Below are 15868 nucleotides of genomic sequence, written 5' to 3'. Positions count from 1 at the left end.
TAATGACTGCTCTTCCTGGAACTTATCAGCACTTGGCCTAATATCCTCTAGTAAATGAATGTTACTCTCCTTTTCCCAGTACCTACGGTCGAGACACGGATTACCTCATTATATATTGCCTCATTCATCTTCACAGTGTTCCTACAAGACAGATAAGATCCCCTCAAGGGAACAGGGCTCAGAGATGATTCTTGGCAAGCCAGGGTCACACCAACTGACGCCAGAGCCAGAATTACTATTTCTTAGGCCTCTCGGTACAAGAGGCAGAGCCTAGGCTGTAGGACAGGTCTCTCCTCCACCTGCCACTGGCTAGCAGAGGGCTGGGCACCACGACGTGACACCAGTGGACCCTGATTCATCTCTTCCACATCCTGGGTGGCACCTGTTCTGATGGCCTCTTTGGTCAGACCTTCTGGTGCAGAGACTCCAGGAATTCTGGGGGCAGAGAGGAAGACACTTCAAGGACATTCTCTCCTTCCCTCTCACTCCAAGGCAGGATTTCAAGTGTTTTGAGGGTGTACGAACATCCCTAACTCTGCAAGTAAGTGGCCCTACTCTCTACAGGGATGCAGAGTCCCAGTGTCCCGCACTCATGGGGATCTGCCTCTCTTGGGCGTGGGCACAGTGCCACAGAAACAAGCCAGAGCGCCCCAGGCAGACCCCCACCAATCCTGACTGTATTTTCCCTCTCACTGAACAAAAAGCCTGCACAAGGTGCTGTTAAACATTGAACTCCCCACCCACAGGCCGTGAACAAAGGCTTGCTGGAGCCTAAGTCAATCATTAGCCAGTCTGTACCTCAGACTGCCCCAGGGCTGGCACTGGGGCTAAACAGCCGAGAGATGCTCCAAACAAGGCAGGCTAGGCTGGGGAAGTAGCAATGGGGTAGTGTTTAAGCCTTACTGGAAGGCTGAACTTGAGCAAGCCAGTTCTGAAAGACACGTCCTAGAAATAAAAAGTCAATTTCCAGTGCCCTGGCATTGGATTACACAGGAATCCTAGAATACTGGACCTGGCAGTGGCCTTCATGAAATCATCGGCTTCAACCAGCCTATTTTACTAAGGTGGGGAGTGGAGGCCCAGAGAGCAGAAAGAATCTGCCTGATGTCCCAGGATGGGTTGGAGGCAGAACACAGACCAGAAGCATGTCTCTCGGCTTCTGGGCTGACGCACTCACAGCCCACACCATCTCCCCTCCACTCAGCTCCCTTCTGGGTGCCAACCCCCTCGCCCCCAGGGCTGGATGGAGCTTCGGAAATGTTAAGACAAAATGAGGAAGGGACCCGACTCCTGGGGGCAGCCTAGAAGGAGCGAGAATCCTCAGTTCATCAGCGAGCAGCAGCAGCAGCTGCTGGCCTTCTGTGTACCCGCCATGGGGTTGGAGGTGGCCATGCCCTGCACTGCCTATGTGCTCGCCACTGTCACCATCACGACATACTATTCTGGTCGTGACAGGCCATTCCCGCTTCCTTTTTTTTTTTTTTTTTAAAGATTTTATTTATTTGACATACAGAGATCACAAGTAGGCAGAGAGGCAGGCAGAGAGAGAGAGAGAGAGAGAGAGAGGGAAGCAGGCTCCCTGCGGAGCAGAGAGAGCCCGATGCGGGGCTCGATCTCAGGACCCTGAGATCATGACCTGAGCCGAAGGCAGCAGCTTAACCCACTGAGCCACGAGCCCCCCCCCCCCCCCCCCCCCTTCCTAACCAAGGATTACCAGCTTGGCCGATGGCAAGACTGGAGTTTCAAATTAAACACAGCAGTGGGTGGTGTCCCAGAACTTCTGGTTGTCCCCTACGACCATCTGCCCCCTCTTACTTGTGGCACAGAACAACAACTGTTGCCTGGCACATGGTAGCCTCCAATAAGGACTAGTTTCCAAGCCTCCCTGGCAACCAGGCAGGGCATGGCCCTGCAAGCCAGCTGCCCTGCACCACACGGGTTAAGGGAAGGCCCCGGAGGTCCTTCCCTCCGGGAGGGTCCCCACGCGGATGCAACAGCAGGGGTGGCTGTCAAAAATGAGGATGTCCAGGCCTCACCCCAGACCTCCTAAATCAGAGCCCTTAAGGGCGGAGGGAGTAGAAATCTGTGTTTTAACAAACTTTCCCAGTTAGTCTTAGATACGCTTATATTCAGAAACCACAGCCCTAGAGAGTGCTGGGGGCAACTCCACACCAGCAGCCTGGTGCCAGGACGACCTCAATGAGCAGACATGGACCCCGGCCTCCAATTTCTGAGGAGAGAGGGGGTTCCTCTCCTAATCCACAGCCAACACTGAATCGTAATGCAGACAGGCAAGGGAAGAGGGATGATGAGAAACCTCCCCAAGTCAGCAGAAATCAGGACAGAAGTTAACACCCAGGTAGAGAAAATAATAAACAGAAAATAAGATCCAAGGAATAAAATCAAAACGGTCTGGTATGTGAACAGTCTGAATTTGCTATCAAAGACAGAAACCCCCAAATTCGGTTTGCTGTTGCCACTGCCTTCTGCCATCCTCCCACACCCTGGTCATGTGCTGAGCACAAAAGACATATTTAAAAAAAAAAAAAAATCCTTTTTTTAAAAAGGATTTATTTATTTGAGAGAGAGTGAGCATGGAGCAGGAGAGGGAGACAGAGAATCTCAAGCAGGCTCCACGCTCACACTCAGTGTGGAGCCTGATGTGGGGCTCAATCCCATGACCTGAGATCATGACCTGAGCTGAAATCAAGAGTTGGAAGCTCAACCAACTGAGCCACCCAGGCCGTGGCCTAAGTTGGCCTTGGGACTTTTTTGCGTACTGACTGTTTTGTCATATCCTTTGTGGAACAGAGAAAGGCTGTGTGCTGTCACAAACCAGGAAGGAAACAGTGTAACTGCCAGTCAGAGCTGTCCCTGTCTTTGGACACAAAGGAAGGGACAAGAACCACAAAAGAAGAGAGGCAGTGTGGGCCCTGTCCCTGGAGCTTGCAGGCAAATCTTATTTTATCCATCCCTCCTAAGAAGCTGGCTATCCTGGTGACCACTGGGACCGGATTATTTCATGACAATTGGGGTGCTGAGAAGCAGGTCCAGGAGACCAGAGGACCACATACTGACATACTGCGCATAAGCCCGAACTAAAACAGGTCCTGGTGTAAAGCCCCGGGCCTCTGCCTGCCTCTGCGTTTCTGAGCCTTTCATTTACTATCTTTTTATTTATTTTTGGTCTCTGAAGAAGAAAGGATTCTCCCAGACCTTTGGTAATATGGTCTCCCAATATATAGATAATGTGGCAATGAAGGCCAAAGGCCAAAAGCATTAAAATAAGCAACAAATGATGCGAAGTACTATCTGCACAGATCAGCCTCATAAACCTGTACACATTAAGCATGGATGTCTGGTCCCTGCATCGAGAACGAAGGTAAGTACTGCCTGACTTAACTGGAGATTATAGCAAGAATTTTGGGGACCTCTTGCAGAATTTGACCGACCAATATGCAAGGAAAGGCAAGCAAGCTCAAGTTAACAGATACATCTTACAGTCTGTGACCCGGGAATATGTAACCTTTCCTGTCCGTGAGAGCTTCTAGTATGGATCATGTACTTGCCACAGAGAAAATCTGGATATGGCCCAGCGAGAAGAAATTTTGCTGATCACATTCACTAAACATAACCCAATAAAACCAGCAGTCGACATTAAAATGTAATCATACTCCCCACAAAACCGGTTACTGGTTAAATTCAGGATCCTGTCTTCTAAAACATCCTTGGATCAAGAGAGATCTACATGGCAGGGCAGCTGGCCAGAAGAACGTGAGACTGTTGACCTCAGGGTCATGAGTCTGAGCCCTGTGTTGGGTGCAGAGACTACTTAAATAAATAAATAAACTTAAAGAAATAAAAAAAATCCCTGATCTCTGTGGCGGCTATAAAGGAATGGAAAGGCGAGCCTTTCGAAGGCCAAACAGCTAGGGTTGTTACACACAAATGTTGAACTTTACATGTTTTTTAAGTTAAAAAACTAAAAAAATAAGTGAACTAATTTAGAGATTAAAAGTAGAGCAACAAAATAAGCCAAAAGTAAAAAAGAATGAATAATGATAAAGGCTGGAATTAATGGCCAAGAAGCAGGAAAAAAAAGTGGAAAGGATACAAAAGATTATTATCCGGCTAGCAAATCCAGTTAGAATCCCATTCATAATATCTACTAAAGATGTATTACAAGGCCTGTAATCTGTCCCTGATTTGCAAAAGTTAGTATTATAAAAATGTCAACTCTTCCTTATAAATGAATACATTCGATGCCATCCCTATCAGGGCCCTACTCGTTGCTCATTCCAGCACTAGTTCAAATTATAAAAATAGTCAATGGTCCCCATACCCATCAATTAAGGGAAGACTGTATAAACCACAGTCCCCCTGCACTATAGATCATTCCACAGTGGCTACCGACCCAGAACACGGCTCACTCAGGGTTACTGCCCCTGATCAACTAATCAAAACCACCAGCTGCGGAATAAGGGGTGCAGCACGAAACCATTCTGTGAGAGAAGCCAACCTTTACAGGGGCACCCGCGGGGCTCAGTTGGTTAAGCATCTACCTTTGGCTCAGGTCATGATCCCAGGGTCCTGGGACAGATGGAGTCTCTCATCAGGCTTCTTGCTCAGCAGAGAGACTACTTCTCCCTCTTCCTCTGCCCCTCTCCCTGCTCGCTTGCTCTCTTAAATGCATAAAGAAAATCCTTAAAAAAACAGCAGCAGCAAACCTTTACAGGTGCCTGTGTCCATACGACACAGGAATTGGCAGCGCCGGACTGACGGCCATCCACACTGCTGATTTCTCAGGGTGGAATGGGAGGATGATCTGAGAAACAGAAACAAACACCCCCTCGGTGTCGGCCTCCTCCTGCATCACCCAACGCCTCTCCTTCCCTTCAAAGCTTGTCTATACTCAGCACAGCCGATCCGCACTCCTGCAAATCCTCCGCCCATTCATTCCCATCTGGCTTCTCCACCAGCCTCCCAGCAAAACAGCCACAGCTAACGTGCTGCGTATCCTCCTTATCACTTCCCACAGCAACAGTGGGCACCCGTGGTCACTCCCTCCAGCTGAAGTGGACTCACCCTGGCTTCTATGATCTGACACTGTCCTGCTTTTCCTCTCCCCTCATGGACTGCTGTTTTTCTAGCTTCTTCCTGGGCTCAGGCTCCTTTACTCAGCTATTCAAGGTGAGTTCCTCAATCTCATCGTGCCCTTTATAGCAGATAAATCTAGACAAAAATGTCTCTCTAGCCCAGAGTCCTCCTAAGCTCCAGACACACCTGACTCCTTGGTACCCCAAAGGCATCTCAAGACGCTCCATGTCCAAAACTGAATTCACGATCATGATCTTGGCCACCTTCCAGACCTGGTTCTCATCCAGTATGCCACATCTCTAGGGAATCCAGGCAGACAACCTAGGGTGGGTGGGGTGGACTGTGCTTTTATGCACACAGCGCAGGGCTGGGCAAACAGTGGGTACTCACAATGTTGGTTCAACAGAAACATGCCTTGTCACCCACTTCCTAAAAATAGCCATGACCTTTTAGGTGGCCACAGCAAGCTCACATCTGCTACTGCCAGCTGACCCCCCCCACACATAAACCTCCCTTCCCCCCCAGAGAGCCCAGCCCCGGCCTTACTCCCCCACGTCCCCCCCCCCCCCCCCAGCCCCCCAGCTAACCCCCTCTGGGTTTCTCCTTTCCACCTTCATTCACATTCCTTTCAGCTCATGGTCCTCCCAGCCAGCCTACCCCCAAGCTCCAGGTGACAAAGGCTGGGGACACCAGACTTCCCTTGCAATTTCACCAACAATTCTTCCCTTCTTTTCTGCTGAGTCCGTGGGACTTTCAGGAGCACAACCCCTGGAAGACCAGTCACTGAGGGATCAGAGAGTCAGGGGCCAACAGTCTGCACACTCCATCCTGTCTCAAGTGTCCTTGCAGTAAAGCACCCAAGAGATCAACACCATCATGATCAAGCCCTGGCTGATCTTAAACCCCCTCCACAAGCATCTTCTCACCAGAATCTGCAAACAACCACATGAGGCAGGCATTTTACCATCTAGAACACTGGGACCTTGTGTGGCTCCACAACTTGTCCCAGTGACCCAAAACGGAGAACTCTGTCTCCTGACTCCTCCATTGTTGCCCTCACCCACTACTTTCTTCTAACAGCGTACTGGAGCCTCTGTTTGGGCCCTATGTACTGTTAGAATCCTCCAGAATACAAGCCACCAGGTAACATCAGACCTCTATTTTATTGGGGGGGAGTTGAGGGGAAGGGGGGTAAGTGGGCCTACTGTGCTATAGTTTCAGCATTACTAGAAAGCTTCACTGAATTTCAACAACTCCTTTTTAAAATGCAAATTCCCAACAAAGAAACTTCAGTTTCTTCACCTTTACAGGTGCCTAAGGGCTGAAAGCCTAAGGGCTTTCCTATCTAGGATCACTCAAATTCCTGAGGCACCAGGGGACAATGGCATCAGAATGTGCTGTAGAGAGAAGTCCAGTAGACCTGAGTTGGCCTGCTTGGCTGTGACTGTGAAGCACACCAGCGCACAGTCTTCCCTGAGTGACCCACCACTGGATCAAGCACCAGGCACTGCCTCAGGCTTAGGGAGAGAGGAAAGGAGGAAGTGAATCCAAGAGGAAGGAGGGTGAACTCCAAAAAGGCCCTGGGTCCTCGGCACAGGTCCCCAGCACTCGACACAGATTTCCTTTCTACATTCACCTCCTGCCTACACCGACTTTGCCTCTCTGTTCTGCAATGAATTCCCAAGAGCCCACACTAACCTATTCTGGCTGGATTCTTACTCCCGTCACTCCAGAGGACCCATCCTCCACGGAATCTTGGCCTTCTAGGTAAGCAATCCAAGACAGGTATCTGTCAGCCTTGCCCTAGCTCTATCTCAGGCTCTCTTTCGTTGCCTACCCAAACTGAGCCTTCAAGGTCTAAGATCAAGGTAAACCTTACTTCCCTGGCCTGCCTCTCACACTCAGCGAAATTCTGCTAGGACATATATTAGGCAGAGCCCATCCTGGGTGCTGTGCAACCAAGGCACAAGTAAGAAACATGAGTAAGCCCCGCCTTCCAAAGACAAAGGACGGGGCAGGGATAAGACATGGGGCCACACAAATACTAAGCAAGGCGACTATGGAGAAGGGATGCCAAAGGAGTGGAGGAGGAGGGCAGCGTGGGCTCAGAGTATGTCTTGTCCCTTCCAGCTCGGAGTAAGCTCCTGGAGGGTTCCCAGAAGGGTGGGGAATCATGGGCAGAGATGGGGAAGGAGGACATTCCAGGAGGGCAGAACAACATGAACTAAAACAGGGACTGGCAGGAGAGCAATTCGATTTGAATGGACTTCCAGCTACATGAAAGAAACAACAGCTATTATTACTGTATTATTATTGCTGACACTTGTGTCCTAGGCCCTTCCCCCATGTAGGTGACATCCACCTAGAGCACAGGCTTTACCCCATGTAGGTGACATCCACCTAGAGCACACAGGTATGGTCAAATAGTCACCAGCTCAGCGCTGTGCCTGGGCGGTATGGTTGTCACGTATTAACTCATTTAACCCTTACAATGCCCCCGTGAGGTAGGTATTATCATCCCCACTTTACAGATGAGGAACCCAAGGCACGGAGACTTATAAGAGACAAGACGGAGGGATGTAGGACCCGGAGGTACCGAGCAACCCAGGGTAACAGATTTCCCTAGCACCTGTCTTGCCAGGGACCACCTCGAAGCACAGGACGGTGCCTTGAGGGAAGGAGAACTATTAATCCTCCTGGAATCCCCGACAATGGACCGAAGCTAGGAAGGAATGAAGGAACATAATGAGAGCCATTTAGGAGTGAAGAAAGAGAACACACCCTGAGCCTCCACCTCCAGGACTCAGCCCTGCCCTCCCCTGCAAGTTTTTGTTCCTGTTGTGGGAGCACCACTTCACGCTCAGGTCAAGGCAGCCAGAAGCAAAACGTGGGGTCGGGAGAGAGAGCGGCGTCGCTGTCTACCTTGGATACCCAAAGCAAAGCAAGGTCACTGATGGGGGAAGCTGAGAGAAATGTCGCGGGGGTGGGGGCGGGGCGGCAACTGTAACCTGCTTGGGCTAGAACTGGCCAGCTTAACTGATCTCCTCGGAAGGGGAACTTCCCAACTGTCCTTTAAACCAATAAAATGGGTTTCTGCCATTTTAAGCCTTCCACAGGTTACGCAGAGCTCAAGGGGAAAGGCAGAAAGGGTATACACACAGGTGAACACAGCGCCGGGGTAGTTCCGCATTTTCTCAAAGGGGCCTTAACAAACAATCTCCAACACCAACAGCTCCCAGGATTTGCATCTTCCCAGTTCAGGAGGAAAGTTCCTGAAGCCAGTCTCCTCTACGGGCCCTCCTTAGCACACGCCCCGGAAGGGCACCTACACTCTTGAGAACTCCGCTGGGTCAGAGGGGCCCGGACCATCGGCCACCCCCATACCAGTCAGTCGCCTTCTGGTCGCAGGTTCATCCGGTCCCAAGTTCACCCAGTCGTCCCACGCCCACCCAGGAGCGGGTGAGGCCCCGACCCCAGCCGCGCAGCACAGTCACGTGGCCCTGGGCACAGGGGGCCGGCCTGCGCACCGCCTACCTCAAAGAGGGCAGCCTCTCGCGGCCGACCAAGCCGGGCAACCTGAACGACGACCCGTCGGGGGCCAGCCCTACAACCCGACACCAACCCCCCCCAACTCCCCCAACCGCCGTGCTGAGCAACCAGGAAGCCGCAGGGCAGGACCGGGACGGGAGCGGACGCAGGGCAGTCTGGGGCTCACCGGCCCGGCCGCGGCGCTCTGCCGCCACCCCGTCCCTTGCCGCCGCCCCGCCCCGTGCCTCCGGAGGGCCAGGGAGCCCTCACTTACCCGGCCGCTGGCCACTGATCACAAGGGTGGGGGCCGCGAGGGGCCCCGGGCAGCGGCGGCTGTCTCCGCGGGCGTCCCGGCCGCGGCGCCTCTATCGGCCTGGAGCTCTGTCCTACTCCGGCTTTCGGGGCACTCGGGGCACTCGGGGCACTCGGGGCACTCGGGAACCGCAACCGTCAGGGCGGGGCCGGAGGAGGAGTGCGCGAGGCGGAAAACCCGGCGGTGGCCAACGCGCCCCGGGGCGGAGCAGCTCGCGCAGGGGACGGGGCGGGACTAGGGGTGGGGTCGGAGCGCGTCCCCGCCCCCAGGTGATAGCCGGGAGGGCTAACGGGCGGAGAGCTTCCTCCTGGGGCGGGGGAAGAAAATCGCCGGCCTTCCGGCTCTTTTGGGCTGGCAGGGGATCCTGCCGGCGCCAGGAGGTTGGTGAGGGGCTTCCCCGCTCCGCCCGCCGCCTCTGTCGGTCGTGCCTGAGCTACGATCTCGGGGACGGCGTTCTCCAAGCCTCCTCCGGCCCTATGTACCTTTGTTAGCGACTCTCCTTCAGGTAAAGAACACTTTTCACGTTAAAAAGTTCACCCAACAGTATGGAAATAGAGGTGGGGGTGGGGAGAGTAGATTTACGGTGGAGAAACCCGACAAACTACCTTAGGCAGGTGATCAAGGTCAACATGGAGAGAGAGAAATCTTCAGTGATAGCATGTGCCCATGTTGGTCTTCCTCTCAAGAATACAGCCACGAAATGCCTAAGGAGATTAGAAAATAATGTAGCGTGGCATCCTGAAGGGGATCCTGGTAAAAGGACATTAGGAAAAAAACTAAGGAAATTTAAATAAACTATGGACGTCAGTTAATAATGAAGTACTGGCTCATTCATTGTAGCAAAAGCTCCATGCTAATAGGAAATGCTAATAACAGGAGAAACCAAGTGTTAACTTCTCGTTTTTTCTGTACATATAAAACTACTCTAAAAGATCTTATTTTTGGGAAAAAAATGTTCGCACAGGTAATAAATGAATGTATGATCATTTAAAAGCAATTTTTAGAAACTGAGATTCACTCTTTACTCCTCCAGCCCGCTTTTAGGTGTGTCTTTCCAGATCTTTCTCTCTGCAACCTCGATGTGTTATATATTCGCCTAGATGCACTGTTTAAGACGGTGTTGCCGTGTTTTCTGCGACATGCATTTTTACTCACTACATCTTGACGGGTCTTTCCACGCAAGCACACTTTGATCTCCTTGCTTCTTCCCAAGGACCCAAGGGATGCGCCAACGTGCGTGTCACCTAGGTTCTTAGAGAAAGACATTTAGGTTGCTGCCGGTTTGGGGCTGTAGCAAAGTGCGCTGCTGGTCCTATTTCCATTTTCTGAGCGCAGAGGGCGGGACTGGGCGCTGTAGGTCGAAGGGGAGATTCTGGCCTCTGCCTGCCGGGTAGGGTCGCGGGTGCCGTGCGGAAGCCGCGCCCGACTACAAACCCCGCGGACCTAGTCATTTTACGCGGCCTCTGCAACACCCTTCACCCCGCAAAGGCGCGGCCTTTTTTCGGGGCTGAACTGCATTTTTTAGCGATGAGAGACGGGTGAGAGTGAAACTCGGGCCAAAGGCTCCAGTGCGACTCGGAGGAAACGCCCCGCCCCCACCCTCAGCGGAAGACGAGCAGAGGGTCAGTGGCACCAGGAGGCTCTGCCAGGCCCGGTTATTACCGCGGTGGGGGTGCCTGCGGCGACCCAGGAGCGCGCGTCGGGGCGAAGCCCCCACCGAGCCCGCGGCCTTCCGAGGGAGCGTCTGTCGCCTGGCGTGCCCTCGGCTGGGGACTTCATCGGGGGAAGGTCACACCTGGCGCCCACCCAAGCCTCCGGCTGGACGGCCTGCGTCGGCGCCGCGCTTGCCCCGGCTCCGGGCGGCCTCAAAGGCAAGCTTCTCTGAATGGCTCACTTTTTTCGTAGATGAGCTACTGCTTCCTTAAATACCACCTTTAAAAACATAAATCAAAGCGGAATTCTTCTGCGTGTAACACACACTTTCCTACGTCAGGCCTGAGCTCTTCAAGGCCAGGGCGGTGAATAGCTACCCCTGTGGTCACCCTTCTGTGACTTTGAACCATTTATTTTACTTTATTTTTTTTTAAGATTTTATCTATTTATTTGACAGACAGATATCATAAGTAGGAAGAGAGGCAGGCCGAGAGAGAGGAGGAAGCAGGATCCCTGCCGAGCAGAGAGTCCGATACGGGACTCGATCCCAGGACTCTGAGATCGTGACCTGAGGTGAAGGCAGAGGCCTAACCCACTGAGCCACTCAGGCGTCCTGAACCGTTTATTTTTAACAAACGTCCTGTTGGGCTCGGACTCCGTGGGGACACTTGTGTCGGGGAAAAGACTCTGGGTTTGGTGTGCCAACACCTGGGGCCTGTCGCTTTGGAAGTGATCCGTTCTTTGAGCCTCGGTGTTCTCGCTTAGCAAATCTTCAAAATGGTCTATGAAAATATGCAAATTAACCCCTGGTTCATCGCAGCGAGAGTCTGACACAAACATGAGCTGAGCTAAGGGGGAGTGAACCCCTTGTAAACCGGTCAGGTGCTGCACGGCTCTGAATAGAGCAGGAGCCTTGAGTCATTGCACAGACAGGGTTTGAGTACAGCCAAGGTATGCCACACAAAGAGGGACTATAGAACACTCTATTGCTGCAAACACAGCTCTTCTCCAGTGGGGAAACAAACAAATCGCAAATACCTCACAAAACACAGGCTTGTACAGAGGATCCTTAGGGTCAAGGATGGGAGAGGAAAGTGTAGAGGATGGGATCCGGAAAGGCTGCTTCTGATCAGTCTGGCCAGACTTTACAATCCCCTTTTTATTAAAAAAAAAAAAAATCTTTTAAAGATTTAATGTATTTGTCAGAGAGAGAAAAAGAGCACAAGCAGGGGGAGCAGCAGAGAGAGGGAGAAGCAGGCCCCTGCTGAGCAGGGAACCCCACAAGGGACTTGATCCCAGGACTCCGGGATGGTGACCTGAGCTGAAGGCAGACACTTAACCAACTGAGCCACCCAGGCGTCCCTAATTTTTTTATAAATTATATTCATTCTTTTAAAAATATTATCTACTGCTTCCATTTCTGTTTTTATCTTTGTAGTTCTGTTCCTTCTTTCCTTGGATTTGCCCTGGTAATCTTTTTCTGGTATCTAGAGTTGAACATTTGGGTCATTTTCCAAATCTCTCTCTTGTTGTTCTCTGATAAATGTAACTAAGATGATAAATCTCCCTGAACATCCTGCTTTAACTACATATCACAAGTTTTAACATGCCATGCTTTTGTTATCTCTCAGTTCTAAATATTTTGTTTTTTTAAAATTAGAATTTTATCCTTAATTCATGTATTATTTAGAAGCGTGTTTCTGTAGCTTTTTAAAAAACATTTTGGGGGTGCCTGGGTGGCTCAGCAGGGAGCCTGCTTCCTCCTCTCTCTCTGCCTGCTGCTCTGCCTACTTGTGATCTCTGTCTGTCAAATAAACAAATAAAATCTTTAACAACAACAACAAAAAATTTGTCATGAATTTCTAATTTTAATGCTTAGAGATGAGAAAAGGTGCTCTTTTTGGAATTTGTGACTTCTCTGTGGCCTGACAGACGGATTTTTCTTTTTTTTAATGTCCCAGTTTTTGTGAATGCACAGGCTTCTTTCTATGTGTTTTTCCCTCCAGTGTGCTACTTAGATTGTTTATACCCCAGGTTTTTTCTGTTCCAGCCGTTGATTTCCAAGAAGGCTGATTTAAAGTTTCCTACCTTTATTATACTTTGCCAATTTCCCCCTATAATTTGTTCTCATTTTGCCTTATAATTTTGTGAACAAATTATTAGCTTTACACAAGTTCATAATTGGTTTATCTTTTGGTGACTTACTTTCTTTTATCATTTTTCTCCTTAAAAAATTATTAGGCCTGCTTTCAGTATTGCTAAGATAGTATTTGTCTGGTGTGTTTTTCCTCTCTTGTTTTCAGGCTTTCCTGTTCTTTAGGTTCATCTCCTGGAAATGATGCCTTTTTTTTTTTTTTTTTTTTTTAATTTATTTGACAGAGAGAGATCACAAGTAGGCAGAGACACAGCCAGAGAGAGAGAGGAGGAAGCAGGCCCCCTGCCGAGCAGAGAGCCCCATGCGGGACTCGATCCCAGGACCCCGAGATCACGACCCGAGCCAAAGGCAGTGGCTCAACCCACTGAGCCACCCAGGCGCCCGCCTTTTTTTTTTTTTTTTTTTTAACAAATTTTTAAAAATCCAGTTGGGTACCTGCCTTTAATTGATGAGTTTAGTTTGTATTAATAATGATTACAGAAATATTTGGACTTATTTCTGCCCCTTTTTTGGAGATGCACACACACATACTCAGGGCTGCTATTCACCTAAAACACATTGGTAAATGCTGTAAATTGTAAAAAGGCAAAGTTCTTTCATCCTGCTTGGTAAATAGCTGTTGCCTTGAGACCTCATAGTACCTCCACCCTTAATTTTCCCCTGATCTAGCAACAAAAGGGGCAGTGATTATCCCAGGGCTATTCAGCACCTTTTCCAAGTCTCTAATTGGTTAGGAAAGGGGCCAGGTAGGTGGATTCATATTTTGAATATCATGTGAAATATGCTTTCTCTTTGTATCTTTTTTTCTCTTTTCCTACTTCCTTTGCAATGTTTGAATTTTCTTTATTTAATAAGGAGGTGCTGCAAGAATTAAAAACACATGAGTAGATAGCTGCTTCCTAGACACCTTTACCAGAATATCCCTCCTAAAACCCAACTTTATATGTCAAAAAGTGAACTAATCATCTTTCCTGCTCAACCTGCTTTTTCTCTCGGCTTCTGTATCTCAGCTGAGGGAGCACTACAGGGTGCCTCACCTCCGTGAGCTCCTCATGGGAGAGGCTTAGCAAACCTTTCTATGGTCCAATGTTTTTGTAGAGTTTGCAGAAATAAGCTATTTTAAATACAAGCAATTAAGACATCTGGTTCTTTCTACCCTGAGTTCTCCAAAAACCCCTCACATCAGAGGAGCCATAGGCATTTTTGGGATTTAGCTAAAAAAAGGCAAGCTGAAGATTCTCTTAGTTAGAGTTTAATAAGATATGTTCGTGCCATTTCCAGTCACTTCTGTGTGTGGTTACATTACTGCTCATCTTTCAGGGTGGGAATGGTTTCTAGGAACACGGCTCTGATTCAGCCAGGAGAGCCGGAGACGGTTCAATAATAAACATGTCCTCTCGCACCTGTTTTCAGAAAAATGTAGGCAGTGAAGGAGAAACAAGATTTGATATGTTTGGAACCAGAAATTAGTCTATGGAAAACTCTTCCAAACATTGTATGTATGAAGTTTTAAGCATGAAAGTTTATCCTCATCCGTGCCCATTTATTTTTTGTTTTATTTTTAAAAGATTTTATTTATTTATTTGAGAGAGAGAGAGAGAGCATGCCAGTGAGAGGAGGAGCAGAGGGAGAGGGAGAAGCAGCTTCTGTGCTGAGCGTGGAGCCCGAAGTGAGGCTCTGTCTCATGACCCTGAGGTCATGACGTGAGCCATGAAATCAGGAGTGCGTAGCTTAACTGATGAGCCCCCCGGGGCACCCCTCGTCCACGCCCATTTAAAATGGAAGTTCTCTTGTAGGAAATATACTTGATAAGGCAACATATGCAATGACTACATATAAACATATAGAAATAAATATTTTAAAAAACAATTTCAGGAAATGTATTTTGCTGAAATTCTGTGTAATAAGGCTCTCGGACTTCCTCCTTCATGATAGTGGATAGAACACGTGCTGTAGTCTATCTCTTCAGTCCCAAACTCCGGAAATGTCAGGAAAGAAAAAAACTGGTATTTAAAAAAAAAAAAAAAAAAAAAGCTGACAAGTAATGTTCAGGGAATTAGAAGCACTGAAGATTTTCTGGGAAATCTGATTTGGGTCTTTCTTTCTTTTTTTTTTTTTTTTTAAGTTTTATTTATTTATTTTAGAGAGCACGAGTGGGAGGGACAGAGAGAGAATCTCAAGCAGACTCCATGCTCCGCGTAGCAAAGCCCGACAGGGGGCTCAGTCCCACCACAGCGAGATCAGGATCTGAGCAGAAACTGAGAATCAGATGCTTAACAGACTGCGCCCCCCCAGGCACCCACAGAATGGTCTTAATAGACAATCACTACTACTCTCTTATTACCTCCAGAAACAAGGGTTACCAATTCTGGATCCCCAACAATCATTTTAAGAGCTATCCTCCAACTTTAGGGGATTTGGAGAAAACAGTTATGTGCAGAAAAGCTACCCTGTTTAGTTACTTAGGGAGTGCATTTCACAGCCGGTTTGACTAGCAGGTATTGCTGTTTGGCCTGAGTGGGGCTGCAGGTATCTGCCTGTGTGTTCGGAAAGGATCTGTGCTTCCACACCTGCTGTCCTGTTTCCCAGGCTGACTTTTATTCACATTGCACAGTCCCAGGTGGAACTGTGGGGTCTCAGTTACCACCCCCCCCCCCCCCCCCCCCCCCCCCCCCGCTGTGGTGTTCTTAGAGAACTCTGGAAGTTTCTCCTAAAGCAATTCTTGGCTCCACCAGCAGGGGTTCTCTTGACGCACGTTGGAGGGGATGTGTGTTGGCCTTTGCTTTAGGAACATGCGTTTGCTGGCGCCCCAGTTTTCCTCAGAGGATTGAACTGAAGTCCCAGATTAGTTTATTATTAATGCGTGTGGCTCCTTTCATAAGTGGCAACGGAAAGTACAAGCATTCCGAGTCGAATCTCAGCCTCAGAGCCACAACGTACTGTTTAAAAGTTTGGCTGAAAGAAATGCTGTCTGTGGACAAGTACCTATGAAGTATGTATTTTATTCAATCCCTAGACACATATTCTTTTTTACAGATTTTCTTTATTTGACAAAGAGAGATCACAAGTAGGCAGGGAGGCAGGCGGGGGTGGGGGGAAGCAGAATCCCCGCTGAGCAGAGA

General features: G+C 49.3%; 1 protein-coding gene across 4 annotated transcripts in view; it reads right to left on the bottom strand.

Annotated features, from left to right (window-relative positions):
- Window positions 1–9138, bottom strand: part of ANXA11 (annexin A11) — a 36796-nt gene extending 27658 nt beyond the window's left edge. The window contains exon 1 of one of the 4 annotated variants that reach the window (XM_059397904.1): window positions 8900–9138. The gene's annotated coding sequence lies outside the window, so the exon portion shown is untranslated. Of the gene's footprint in view, window positions 1–8426; window positions 8506–8631; window positions 8725–8899 lie in introns of those variants that run through there. The other 3 variants (XM_059397905.1, XM_059397907.1, XM_059397906.1) reach the window with 3 other exon arrangements.
- Window positions 9139–15868: the final 6730 nt, after the last annotated feature.

The sequence above is a fragment of the Mustela nigripes genome, chromosome 4, assembly GCF_022355385.1.
Source record: "Mustela nigripes isolate SB6536 chromosome 4, MUSNIG.SB6536, whole genome shotgun sequence".
NCBI classification, from domain to species: domain Eukaryota; kingdom Metazoa; phylum Chordata; class Mammalia; order Carnivora; family Mustelidae; genus Mustela; species Mustela nigripes.
This window is presented reverse-complemented; position numbering and strand designations above follow the sequence as displayed.